Source organism: Simochromis diagramma, unplaced genomic scaffold (assembly GCF_900408965.1).
Source record: "Simochromis diagramma unplaced genomic scaffold, fSimDia1.1 OVJJ01000565.1, whole genome shotgun sequence".
Taxonomy (NCBI): Eukaryota; Metazoa; Chordata; class Actinopteri; order Cichliformes; family Cichlidae; genus Simochromis; species Simochromis diagramma.
The window spans coordinates 1513628-1526714 of NW_024387304.1; positions in this window are offsets into that span (position 1 = coordinate 1513628).

Below are 13087 nucleotides of genomic sequence, written 5' to 3' on the forward strand. Positions count from 1 at the left end.
AATGAATATTCTACCTAAATTCCTCTACCTTTTTCAGTGTATCCCATTGTTTCTACCCAAGTCCTTTTTCAAATCTGTGAATCGAATGATTTCATCATTTATATGGGCAAATAAGACCCCCAGGATTAGTATGACCTCACTACAACAGGGTAAGCTCAGTGGGGGTCTTGCTCTGCCCAACTTGATGTTTTATTATTGGGCAGCCAACATTCAGAAATATACCTATTGGCTGAATGATCCTCAAGCTACTTGGTGTTGCCTTGAGGCTCAATCGTGTTTCTCTTCCTCACTCCCAGCACTATTATTTTCATCCCTTCCGGTTTCCCTGTTATGATTCACAGACAACCCTGTTATAATTGGCTCTCTAAAAATATGGTATCAATTCCAGCGTCACTTCAATTCTATCTCTGCTTCTGCTATGACCCCAGTCTGCAACAACCACCTCTTCCCCCCATCCCTGGTGGACTCCTCCTTCAGTATATGGGCAAGAAAAGGTATCAAATGTTTTTATGACTTCTTCAAAGATAACATTTTTCTCAGCTTTAGTGAACTTTGTTCTTTGTACGATTTGCCCTCATATCATTTGTTCCGCTACTTTCAAATAAGACACTGTGCATCTTCTATCTGGTCAGAGTTTCCAAGTCAGCCTCTCAAGCCTTGGTGGGAAGACTTATTCCAGTTGAAGCCTCACAGTAAGGCTCTAATATCACAAATCTATACTTTAATTATGTCATCGGGCAATTACTCAACCAAGAAAATTGCCTCGAGTTGGGAACAGGAACTGGGTCTTCAGTTTGTTGAAGGTTACTGGGACAAAGTAATTGACAGAATTCATTCTTCAGCCTCATGTGCAAGACTCTCCCTTATTCAGTTTAAGATGGTATACAGATTACACTTCTCAACATCTAGATTATCTAAAATATACCCCAGTATTCCGGACCTGTGCAACAGATGCAACACCTCCCCCTGTGATTTAACTCATATGTTTTTTGCCTGCCCGTCACTTCAATTATGCTGGACTTTTTACTCTGAAGTGCTCTCTCATGTTTTGAGTGTCACTCTCAAACCATGTCCACTAGTTGCCATTTTTGGTGTTTCTGAGGACGCCACCCTGAACCTTAGTCGTAAACAACTGGATATTATCGCTTTCACTTCACTGCTGGCACGGCGTCGAATTTTGCTGTCTTGGAAAGCTCCTCACCCTCCAGCCCGATCATGTTGGCTGGAAGATGTTATGTTCTTTTTAAAAATGGAGAAAATAAAATTTAGACTCAGAGGAAATGTTAATAAGTTCTCACAGATGTGGCAGCCTTTTATCACTTACTTTAACTCGTTGAAAACATTTACAATAGACTCAACTTTTGTACCACAAGGTTCCCTTCCGTTATGGTTTTGGGAGGGAGTTGATTTTTTTTTTTTAATAATTTTTTTTTTTGTTTGTTTGTTTTTTTGTTGTTTTCTGTGCGTGGGTTGTTGTTTTTGTTTTTTTTTGTTTTTCTTCCTTTTTTTTTTTCTTTTTTCTGTTTTATTGTTATCATCCGAATTTCAATGGCCCAACTTGTTTTGATATATGTCTTTATATCGGTTGATACTTGCTGTATTGGGCCTGATATGTTAAATTACATGTGCAAAACTTTATAAATAAAGAGGGGGGAAAAAAAGAAAAACTGGATTACATCTGGAGGGGCTAGCTCGAATAACACCTTTGAGCGCAAATTCGATCACATCTTGGGGAAGTGCACTGTGGTCGTGAGTTCTCAGAACCTGCTCTTTAACAAAAAGAATGACAACATCACGGAACGTAAGTTTGGATAACATCATAGAAAGCTCACGGCTCTCCAACGGGAGATTGAGAGACCAGTGTTGGACTGTTAGAACAGCTTTGAAATTCATATGAGTTGTTCGCACTAAAGTAAAAACCATCATCACTTCATGCGGAGACCCCTTCGGCGCCAGCTGTGGCCTCAAGGCTGGAGCTGAACAAAACACCCTGATAACGACTGTGTTTAGACTGTTCCCCCCATTCCATGTGTAACAGGTATTACAATTAAATAACATGAGATATGCATTAAATTATTGTCTCGACAACTTTGGACCAGTATCAGAAAGTTCTAGGTAAGACTATGGAGCCTTGAAAGGATCAGCAGAGAAGGAACCACACAATGATAGATAAGATGTGATTTGAATAGAAACTGTATTGAAAGTTGTAAAGTTTACAAACCCTGCCTGTCTAAAGCCGGCTTCCTACAGTGCACAAACGCACATTAAAGGGCTCAAAAATAAAATCAAAACCAACATCCTCTTTAAGGAAATTCTCCAAAGAGTTTCAATTAAAGAGCTTCCGCTCCTATTGCTCAGTCCACTTCTCTTTGGAAAGAGAAATTAGAGTTCCTTGTGTGTGTGTGTTTCTGTCCATTGGTTCTAACACTACCCGGGTAGATTTTTAAAGTGTTAGTCTTATCTGTATCAAGGAATGCAGTTATAGTCCTGAGGTTTGCTGAAGATGGATCCCACGGCTGGCCACACCGCACTCGGGTCCGTCGACAGTCACTCTCTTGGGATTGGCTCGCCACTGAACCCACAGGGTTCAGATCTCAAATGATCCAGTCCTGGTCAAAAACCAATCTATGCACACAGTGCAGAGTGCATACATTACTATTTTATCTATGCTTTTTCCATCACTCATCTTTCAGTCAAGTATTGCACAAGTATAACAAATTATTTTAGTTATACAATGTCTCAACCATCATGAAATAACTTGAGTTACATCACACAAGGTCTTAGTGCAACATAAAATATACCTTATATTTACCCTTTTGGGAATAAATAAACTTATAAGATTCACTCTCCCATATTTATCCTTTTAACAGCTTGCTTTTAACTGTTCTTCTTTTTAAGATATTTCAACTTGAATTATTTCTCAGAAAAATATATCAACTTCTTTAAACATTAATACATCAACAGGGTAATGAGATCCCTCACATTTTATAATCACATTTTATGAACTTTTTGCATCTTCATCAAATGAATTAACTTCTAAGTCAACAAAACTGAAAGGGTGCATTTAAGCACTACATGACAATATTACTGCTTCTCCAACGTTTTGGAAAGCTAACAAACTCAGATGAATCACAGTAATGTTAGAACACAGAGAAATCGCTAAGCAGTAGCTTAATACTAGCGGTTAGCTGGGCACATTCTAATGTATACTTTAGCACTTAAAATTAAACATCTGCACATCAGTGATGTTACAGTACTTTAAACATAAATATCACAACTCCGACTGGTTTTGTTTTTAAAGCAGAAAATATATTAACAGCAGTCAACTACATGTCTTTATGGTGCTAACATTCATGTAGCATCCCTTACCGGAGCTCGTGGTGAGATAGCTCGTCCGGCTGACGCAGCTTCCCACGGCCGTATTTCACAGATCTCAGATCCTAATAAATAGCCATCTGTTAACAGCTAGTATGTGAAGATAAATTGCGAATTTAACTTTTATTTCAGCTTTTCTTACCAGGATCTTTCAGCTAATTTGGCGGTTGCCTCGTGAGTAATGGCTTCCACAATGGGAAATGTTGACTAACAGAAAGTCATCTCAAGGCATACTCGCCTCCTAGCGGCGGGGAGGGAAAATTACACCTCCAACCTTATGAAGCAGCACAACCCACAATTCTGATGTGGGTTACACATGCAAGGCCACCTGGGTTGGCTGGAAGACTGTTTACTTAGCCTGGCGGGGCAAAGGACACTGTCTCAGCTGAACTCTGGACACACACACATACACTGATATGCACACACTGATCCCCCCTCTACGGTGGCCCTGAGAGGCCAAACGGACTGCAACTTCAGAAAGCACTTGCAAAAAGAAAAATGCTGCAAAAAGAAAAACACTTGCAAAAAGAAAAATGCTGCAAAAAGAAAAATGCTGCAAAAAGAAAAACACTTGCAAAAAGAAAAATGCTGCAAAAAGAAAAACACTTGCAAAAAGAAAAATGCAGCATTTTTCTTTTTGCAAGTGTTTTCTGAAGTTGCAGTCCATTTGGCCTCTCAGGGCCACCGTACCCCACCCTTTCCAAACGCCTTCAATGCTTGTGCCCTACCGGGGAAGATGGCAGTCAACTGGACCAGCGCAGACATGCTGCAGGACCGGATGCGTTGTCTACACTGGCTCTCTCTTACCCTTTACCCGCCCCTGTTGCTTGTCTTGTTTTTCTATGGTGTATTGATAGTCATGTGCTTTTTGTGCTGAGGTGTTTTTTCTGTTATCAAACTGTTCTCCCACTAGGAGCTCAGTCTGAGTGGAGTTTTTTTTCTCCTCCTCTTACCTCATGTTATATATTTTCGTTGTTTTTTTCCTATCAGCCTACCTTTCTGACATGTCTCCCCAATGTGATGTTTGTGTAAAGTTGGTCAGAAGGTTCCTTTGTAAGTGCGCATGCGCCATTAGCGTGCTGCCTGCTGTAACCCTAATTTCATTTGGGATTAATAAAGTATTCTGATTCTGATTCTCTCGATCAAATTGGTAGGTTTGCTTCATTTCTTGTTCTCCGTCTTAACAGCTAATTGTACAAGAAAAATAACATTAACCCTCTTTTTCATTTTATCAAACTTTTTTAGACATCTCGGATATGGACCGCTTTGTCTTTCCGAGGACTCCGAGTGCTTCTTCTTCACCAGCGATCCAGCCTCCATACAGCGATCCTCTGGGAAAAATATTCATCCTTCCGATAGGGATAGGCAGGAGCTGATCTCAGCGCTTGATCGTCCCGCTTTATCGGGCCACATCAGTTCCATCCCCACCAGCGGTTCTTCTGTCCCTCAATCCTTGGGGAAAACTATTCGGCTGCCCTATCGGGGTAGGCAGGAGCTGATCTCAGCGCTTGATCGCCCCGCTTTATCGGGCCACATCAGCTCCATCCCCACCAGCGGTTCTTCTGTCCCGTGAGCCTCGGGGAAAAATATTCGTCTGCCCGATCGGGAGAGGCAGGATTTGCTCTCCGAGCTTGGTCCCCGTGTTCTGGGCTCCCGGAGGAGCGTCCCGGCCAACACTTCTCCCCCTTCGGGCAACCAAAAGTCACGCCGCCTGCTTTTGAGAGCCAAACACGGTAGGTCTCTCTAGGTTCTCCCTTTTTTTCTCATTTTTTAAAAACAACTATCCTTTTGTATTTAACATAACTAACTGTTTTGTTTTTTACCCTCTAATTGTTAGGTGTAGGCGTTAAACGTCTCAGAGGTTTCAATACTGTGTGCGCAAGGACCAAGACCAAGAGTAGGAGGACAAGGACAAGGCGCAGCCGGCAGCACCTCATTTCTTTGGCTCTGCGAGCAGTATGTCTGGTTTGCTGAGTTAATGTCCTTTATCATATAAGAAAATAAATAAGCTGTTTTTGGTTTTGAAACATTGTCTTTTTACATTCTTTTGCATCAATTAAAATGGATAACTGGGAACATGATATTACTGACCCATTTTTAGCCATAAACCTAGCGTTAGCTAGGTTAAACCAAAATCTCGATCATTCTCAGAATACACATTCACAAAACAGTGAGCAACCTGCTGTGATCAATAATTACCTTTAGAATTGCTTAATTTAGCTCTTGCCCGATTAGCGCCTAGTGAAAGTGCCTTTCAAAATAATTCTCTGAGTTTGGGAGTGGATCATGGGAGAGTCAAACGTGGCTCATTCTCAAATGAGTCTGACACAAAACATTTCCTCTTCTGATCCGTTTTTAGCAATTAATAGAGCTTTAGCAGCCTTGGCTCAAATACGGGATGAGGTTCAAATACCGCCAGAGTTATTGAGTCAAATAAACAGGTTAAATGAAAATCGTTTCAATGATTCTCATAACCAACAATCGCTCGGCTTTCCCCCAAACATTGTGTCTGCTAACAACCCGTCGTTAAACCGTTTCAATGAGTCTAATCAACAACAACAATCGTCTGGCTTTTCCCCAAACACTGTCTCTGCTAACGAGCCAATTAACCCCGCAAACAATGATCCCGATAATTCCTTTCAACAGCAAGGCGGTAATCCAGACCTGAGTTGCGCCAGCAATTCAGCATATAGTTGTCAGAAATAAATTTAATAACGTTGAAATTAGAGAAATTTTGAATTTCCCGCCTCCACACGATATACCCAATTACACCCAATATTATCAAGGTATAATGGCTAGTGCCCGTGAAATAACAAACAGGATTTTCGAGCATGCAAGTCCAGGCGATCTTATACAATTAGAGTTGATGGGGCAACAGTTACAAAATAATGTTTCAGTCATTTTACGTGATTATGATTTGTCTGAATTTGAAGATTTATTCTTGAGAACTGTGCAATCAAATTGGTCGGTTATGAGTGAAGGCTCACTTGAGCTCATAGCTCAGATCGTTAGACCCCCTTCCGGTAGCGGTAAGAGACATCTTAGTCAGATACTCAACAACGAAATTGTGAAAAAGAAAAGGCGTTTTTTATACGTAGTCCATAACCCCGCGAATAAGTTATGTTTTTCCATAAGTCTTGCCCACCTTCTGCACCCCGATTTTAACGACCCACGGGCAGAAGCTTTTGGTAGAGAAATTCAACAAAAAGCTTGTCTAAATGATCAAACGCCTGTGGGCTTTAATCAAATAATTACATTCGAAACGCTACTCAACTGTAAAATTATAATATTTTACCGTAACGAGTATGATCATAGCCTTTGTAAATTTCAAACTAGTACACCAAATACAGAAAAAACCCTGTGCTTATTTTTATTTGACAATCATTACTACGCTATTAAAAATTTAAAAGGCTTTATGGGCACAGACTATCTCTGTAATTACTGTTACACTGGGTATAATCACGTGTTATCTCATTTCTGCCCCGATCGCTGCTCTGTCTGTATGCAATCCACATGTAGTAGCGACATCCTGTCTCCGCTGTTATGCCCAGACTATAATCGCACCTGCAGATCTCCCCTTTGTTTCCAGAACCATAAAAAGCCAATTCAGAGGCGTGACCGACTCGCAAGCAACTGTCAGATCTTTAAAAAATGTCTCAAGTGCTCTCTTCTTTATTATATTGCTGTAAAAGGTAAACCCCACAAATGCAATAAGAGTAAATGCAGAATTTGCGGCCAAGAGAAAATAAGTGATCAGCAAACGCACGAGTGCTATATGCAGGTTTTAGAACGCGAGACAAAGCATAACAACAAGTTGATTTTTTTATGATTTTGAAACGTTCCTAAATGATCACGGTGAACATGCTCCTTTTCTCGTCTGTACAAAAACATCAGATGGTAAATCTTGGAGCTGTCAGGGTGAGGATTTTGCTGAAAAGTTTCTGGCTTATTTTAGACGCCCGCTCTTTAAGGGTTCTATCTTTATCGCTCATAATGCTAAGGGTTTTGACGCGTACATTATTCTCAGGGCTATGGTTAAGCAAGGCTTAAAACCAAAGTTAATCAGTCAAGGCTCGAAATTGATCAGCTTTACAGACACAGACTTAAACCAGCGCTATATGGACTCGTGCTGTTTCCTTCCGATGCCGTTGTCAGGTATCCCAAAAGGAATGGGGTTTTCAGACAGCGTTAAAGGCTTTTCCCCCCATTGTTTCAGTTCGAAACAAAACGTAACTTATTCAGGCCCTTACCCTCCCCCCTCAGCCTATAGTCTGGAACGGATGACGACCCAAGGCAGGCAGGAATTTTACGAATGGTATCATTCAGTCAGCTCCGGCACCTTTAATTTCATGAAAGAGGCCCTTTTATACTGTGAAAATGATGTTGAAATTCTAGCACGGGATTGCACATTGTTCAGAAACGGGTTTATTGAAGAGACAGGAGTTGTCACGGTTTGCGGGGCAAGCCGTGTGGGATTGTAGAAAAGGACCAAAAAGGCAGCAGCTCTGGTACAGGTGAGTGTTTATTTACAGTGGTGGGTAAGTACAAACAGCGGTGGCGACAAAACATGAAACTGGAGACCTAAACTGGGTAAACTAAGAAGACAAACCAGAATGAGGATGCAGGGAGGTCCGGAGAAACACATATGGGAAGACGCAGGGAGACCAAGGGGAAACAACACAGACGAACCAGCAACTACCATAACAGAAGACATAACTTAAATACACTCAGAGAACACAGGGAGATTACACACAGGTGGGGAACACAGGTGACACTGATAAACATAACGAGACAGGGCAGGAGTGAACACAACGTGACGCATACTAACGAGAGACTGTCAAAGTAAAACAGGAAGTACACAGAGGTTCAGACAGGAGGAGAGAGAGCACGGGGAGAACACAGACATAACAGGCTGGGGGAAACATGGAATAAACACAAAGAGAGACGAGAGCTCATAAATACACAGAGGGGCACACAGGGGGTAAGAGTCACAAAGGGAAAACACTTAGGGAACACCACAACAGGACACCTCAGAAAACATGATCTAAATAAGGAGCGAAAATACAAGGAACCAAGAATACTGGGCCAACATGGCCCAGGACCATGACAGGAGTAGATCCTTTCAACTGCAACACGCTTGCAAGCGCGTGCTTGAAAACTTATTTAACAAACTTCATGCCACCAAATTCTTTAGCAATACCGTGCCCTCTAAATTACCATAATCAGGTCAAATCATTTTCCTCATCCTCAATTCAATGGCTCGAATATCTCTCTTACACACAAGGTGTTTTTATCAGACATGCACTCAATCAAGGGGAAAAACAGCTCGGTTGTTATTATGTCGATGGGTATGGTCAGATTAAGGGTAAAACATACGTTTGGGAATTTTTGGGCTGCTACTTCCACGGCTGTGTTAAGTGTTTTTTGAATCAGGCCGATATTAATCCCCTTCTAGGTGCCTCTTTTGCACACATAAACAGCGCCACTCAAGACAGGCTCGCTAGATTGAGAGCTGAACATAATGTGTGTCCTGTTATAATCTGGGAGCATGAGTGGACCAAGTTAAAACATACTGATGAGAGTGTAATCAACTTCCTCAAACGTTATGATCCACCAGAGCCTTTGAACCCTCGCCATGCACTCTTTGGAGGCCGTACAAGCCCAGCACAACTGTGTTGTAGTGCTGGGCCTGGTGAGAAAATCAGCTATGTTGATGTTACCTCGCTGTATCCGTTTGTAAATAGCACCTGTCGTTACCCCTTAGGCCATCCTCAAGTAATTTTTCGAAATTTTCAGCACCCTAAAAACTACTTTGGGTTTATCAAAGCGGTTGTTTACCCACCCAGAGGGCTCTATTTTCCCATTTTACCATATAAAACAAAATCGGGTAAGCTTCTCTTTACTCTCTGTCGCACTTGTGCTGAAATGAACAATCAACAGGGCGCGTGTAACCATAGCAACGAGGAGAGAGCTCTCAGAGGGGTGTGGACCACTCTTGAATTTAACCTGGCATTAGAAAAGGGCTATCAAATAAGTCGAATCACCGAGGTATGGCACTTTGAGAAACAGAGTAACACAATATTCACAGACTATGTACATCATTTCCTGCGCAAAAAACAAGAGGCTTCAGGCTACCCATCAGATGTTGTAAGTGAGGAGGCTAAACAGCTTTACATTAAAGACTACCATGCTAAGCAAGGCATCACTTTAGACCCTGAAAAAATAAAACTAAACCCTGCTAAAAGACAAATGGCCAAACTGTGTTTAAACTCTTTTTGGGGAAAATTTGGTCAGAGAAATAATCTCACACAGAGCAAACTGGTGAGTGACCCCGAGGAATTCTTTAACCTCTTGTTCTCTCAAAAATACAAAGTGAGCTATTTCTCTTTTGTCAGTGATGATGTGGCTCTTATTCAATGGTGTTATGGTGACCTATGTACTCCACTCCCAAACTCCACAGATAACATCTTCATTGCGGCACTACTTCATATGGGCGTATGAAACTCTACAGTTACTTGGATCAGTTACAAGAAAGAGCTATTTACTATGATACTGACAGTGTTGTTTATCTCACCAAGCAAAATCAATCTGAACTACAATTAGGTCGATATTTAGGCGATCTAACAAATGAGTTAGATCAGGATGATTTCATTACAGAGTTTGTTGCAGCTGGACCTAAGAGTTATGACCAGAAAAGGTAAAGTTGTTTTGAAAGCAAAAGGGATCACACAAACACATGAGGTCTGCGAAAGGGTCAACTTTGAATCTCTAAAGAACCTCGTTGACAATTACATTGATAACTGTGAAGGAGGGTCTACACTTGAGGCCCCTCAGCACAGTATCATTCGAAATAAAGCAGCCTTTTCACTACAAAAGTCATCTTTCCCCAAAAAAGTAAAGCTGTTACTGTTTAAACGATGTTAGCACAGAAATATTAGCTTCTGTCATGACTGATGAAGTTACTAGTTAATAAAGTTTCCAGTAAAGTGTTTAATCGCAGCCACAGATTGACAGCAAATATCTCGATTAGCTTCAGTGCATCTGTAATAAATATGTGCAAGTTTCAGTGCTTCGTTTAAACTGTATGATACTTATACTGACCCAGGGTCAGTGTAAATACAATCCTAGCTGTGTGAACAAAGCCTGGCTCCTTTAATCCTGCATGACAAACCTCAGGATGCAGGTTATTATTACTCTTTCCTACTGGCACACCTGTCACACCTGAGAGTCAGCTAGAAACTTACAGTGACGTGGACATCATGCAAAGACTGCCAGACTCTGTAATACTGTAAATGATCAGTGACTCAGGTTATCACTAAACTTTAAACGGCACCTCTGTGTCTCTGTGTGCTGAACATCTAGGATTGGGTCAGGCTGCATTGACTGTGGGACTTTAATGTGTTAAAAGCACATTAAGAAGACGGCTCAGAAACATTTGAAGATTAAAATTTAGCATTATGGCTGCTGGTGGTTTGTAAAGCCTCTACTCAGCTGTATTTTTGTTACTAATTTATGTTTGTTGTTGTTTAACACAGATTTCAGAAGAGCAAAGATGCTTAATAGTTTAACTAGATTGGAAATAAAATAAAAAAATCCAGATTTTTCTTCCACAGAAGTTTCATCTGTCAGTGTGGGTCTGCTGAGTCACCTGAAGAACTCATTTCATTCATTCTCCACATGATGTTCATTTACAGAAATGTTTCAGAGGAACTGATTTCTCCCAAAGGGTGAACTAGTGTGTTTCCATAGATTACCTCTGTATGAATGTACTTCTTAAATGAAGGCAAGTGTTTGTCCTTTTTTGTTCCACAGGTACAGTACGTGATATTAAGGGCAGGTGGTCAACACTGGGGGAAGACAAGAAGCAGACGTACTTCCAAGAGGGAGCTGCAGTGAGGACACAGCCAGGTCACTGAGGTCAGAGGTCAGAATCTGAAACAGCTCAGGTTTATATTTTAGGGGTTATAAAAAAATCAGAATGTATTTATAAAGAGGATTTAAAGGTTTATATAAAGAAACCTTTAAATAATAATCATAATTATGATTATTATAAGAAACATCAAACATTTAAGTGGATTTTCTGTTACACATATTGTGTTAGCCCTGCGATAAACTGGCAGCCTGTCCTGTCTTTGTCCTGTATCAGCTGGGATAGGCTTCATCCTCCCGCAACCCTGAATTGGATACATTGTATTCCAATTATGTAATCTGATCATTTACAAACTCAAGGTATCTAATCAAAATGTAAGTAATAGTTATAAAATGGGAAAGCAGAAATAAGTGTGACATGAATGTAAATGTGTTAGCTGACATAGAGGACAGCTACATGCAGTCTGAAAAACCTTTGTTGTCAAGTTTGCAGGTATATCAGCACGAGACATTCTTACATGGAAGAGAGTGTTAAAGTCTCTAACTCAGTGAAGCATTATTGGTCCAGTCTGTTTGGATAAATATAGTAAGTTGATGTATGTCCATTTATTGACACATTTTCTTAAGTGCTTATCCAGTTCAGGATCACAGTGGAGCTGCAGCTGGATATGTTCAGTAAAGAAACCTTACAAAAGTTAACAATAAACCTGCATCCCTGTATGTTGTTGTCCACAGGATGAGAAAATCAAACTGGAAGACTGTGGAACATGTTAATAAATGTTTGTGTGTTTATGCCTGTGTCTTTCACAGGAGGCGCTGAAAGGTTTCCCTAATAGTTCCTGGTGAATCAAAGCAGAACCATAAAGGTTGCTGGACTGCATGATGGCCTTACCCCTGAGCAGTCATCCTGTTAAAGGAGGAACCAGTTAGAAGCTGTTTTCAAAGTAGCTGAGCAGATTTCATCTCAAGTAAGCGATTAACTGTTTGTTCATCTGTTCTGCCACTTAAAGAGCATTTAAGGACGTCTTTTGAGTGTCCAGTTGAATTAATTCTACTGGCTGTCATGGTCATTTGTGATTATGGACATATTTTTCATGTTCATCCAGCTATTTAGTAAATTCTATCTATTTAGTAATATCTGTCAGCTATAAAATGTAACATAAATATAAAAATATCTTAATATCTCCTGCCCTTTATATTTTAATGATGTAAGACCATACGTCTGTTATCGTGTTACATTAGCATTCCTCACATATCAATGAGATGCTGTACAGTACAATCCTACTGACACAGCAGAGGGATAACGACGGCTATTCAACATCGTTACACGACACATTCGAGCTGCACGATGCAGACAAAGTGACTAAATCATCTTTTTTGTGGTTTATTGTCTTCAAACCAGCAGACAAAGCCAATTGCAGAAGATGTCAGAGAAGAACTTCAGGCCGTGTACTGAAAAGGTATTTTTTTCTTGTTATCAAAAGACATTTGGAGTGGCAGCTTCTACAACTGGTTGTGCTAAAGTAAAGCTTACAGTCTAAGAAATCACAGTGTTGATATTCAGCACAAAGAGAAAAGCTCACTTGTTTGAATTTATTTACAATCATAGTTTTATAAATTCTGACTGTAAACATCTTTTACAGCTTTGATATTGTTTGACACTCAATATCAGGTGATCGGGTTTAATTTAAAGGTTTCTGTGTCCCAATGAGCCATTTACACTGACCAGTGTCAGTTTAACTGTAACACATTCATTATTTAGTTCCAACATTTCTAAGAGAAATAACTGAATGTAAAAAATGGCAGCCCTCAGGCCAGGTTTTAATGATAGAGATATATGCAG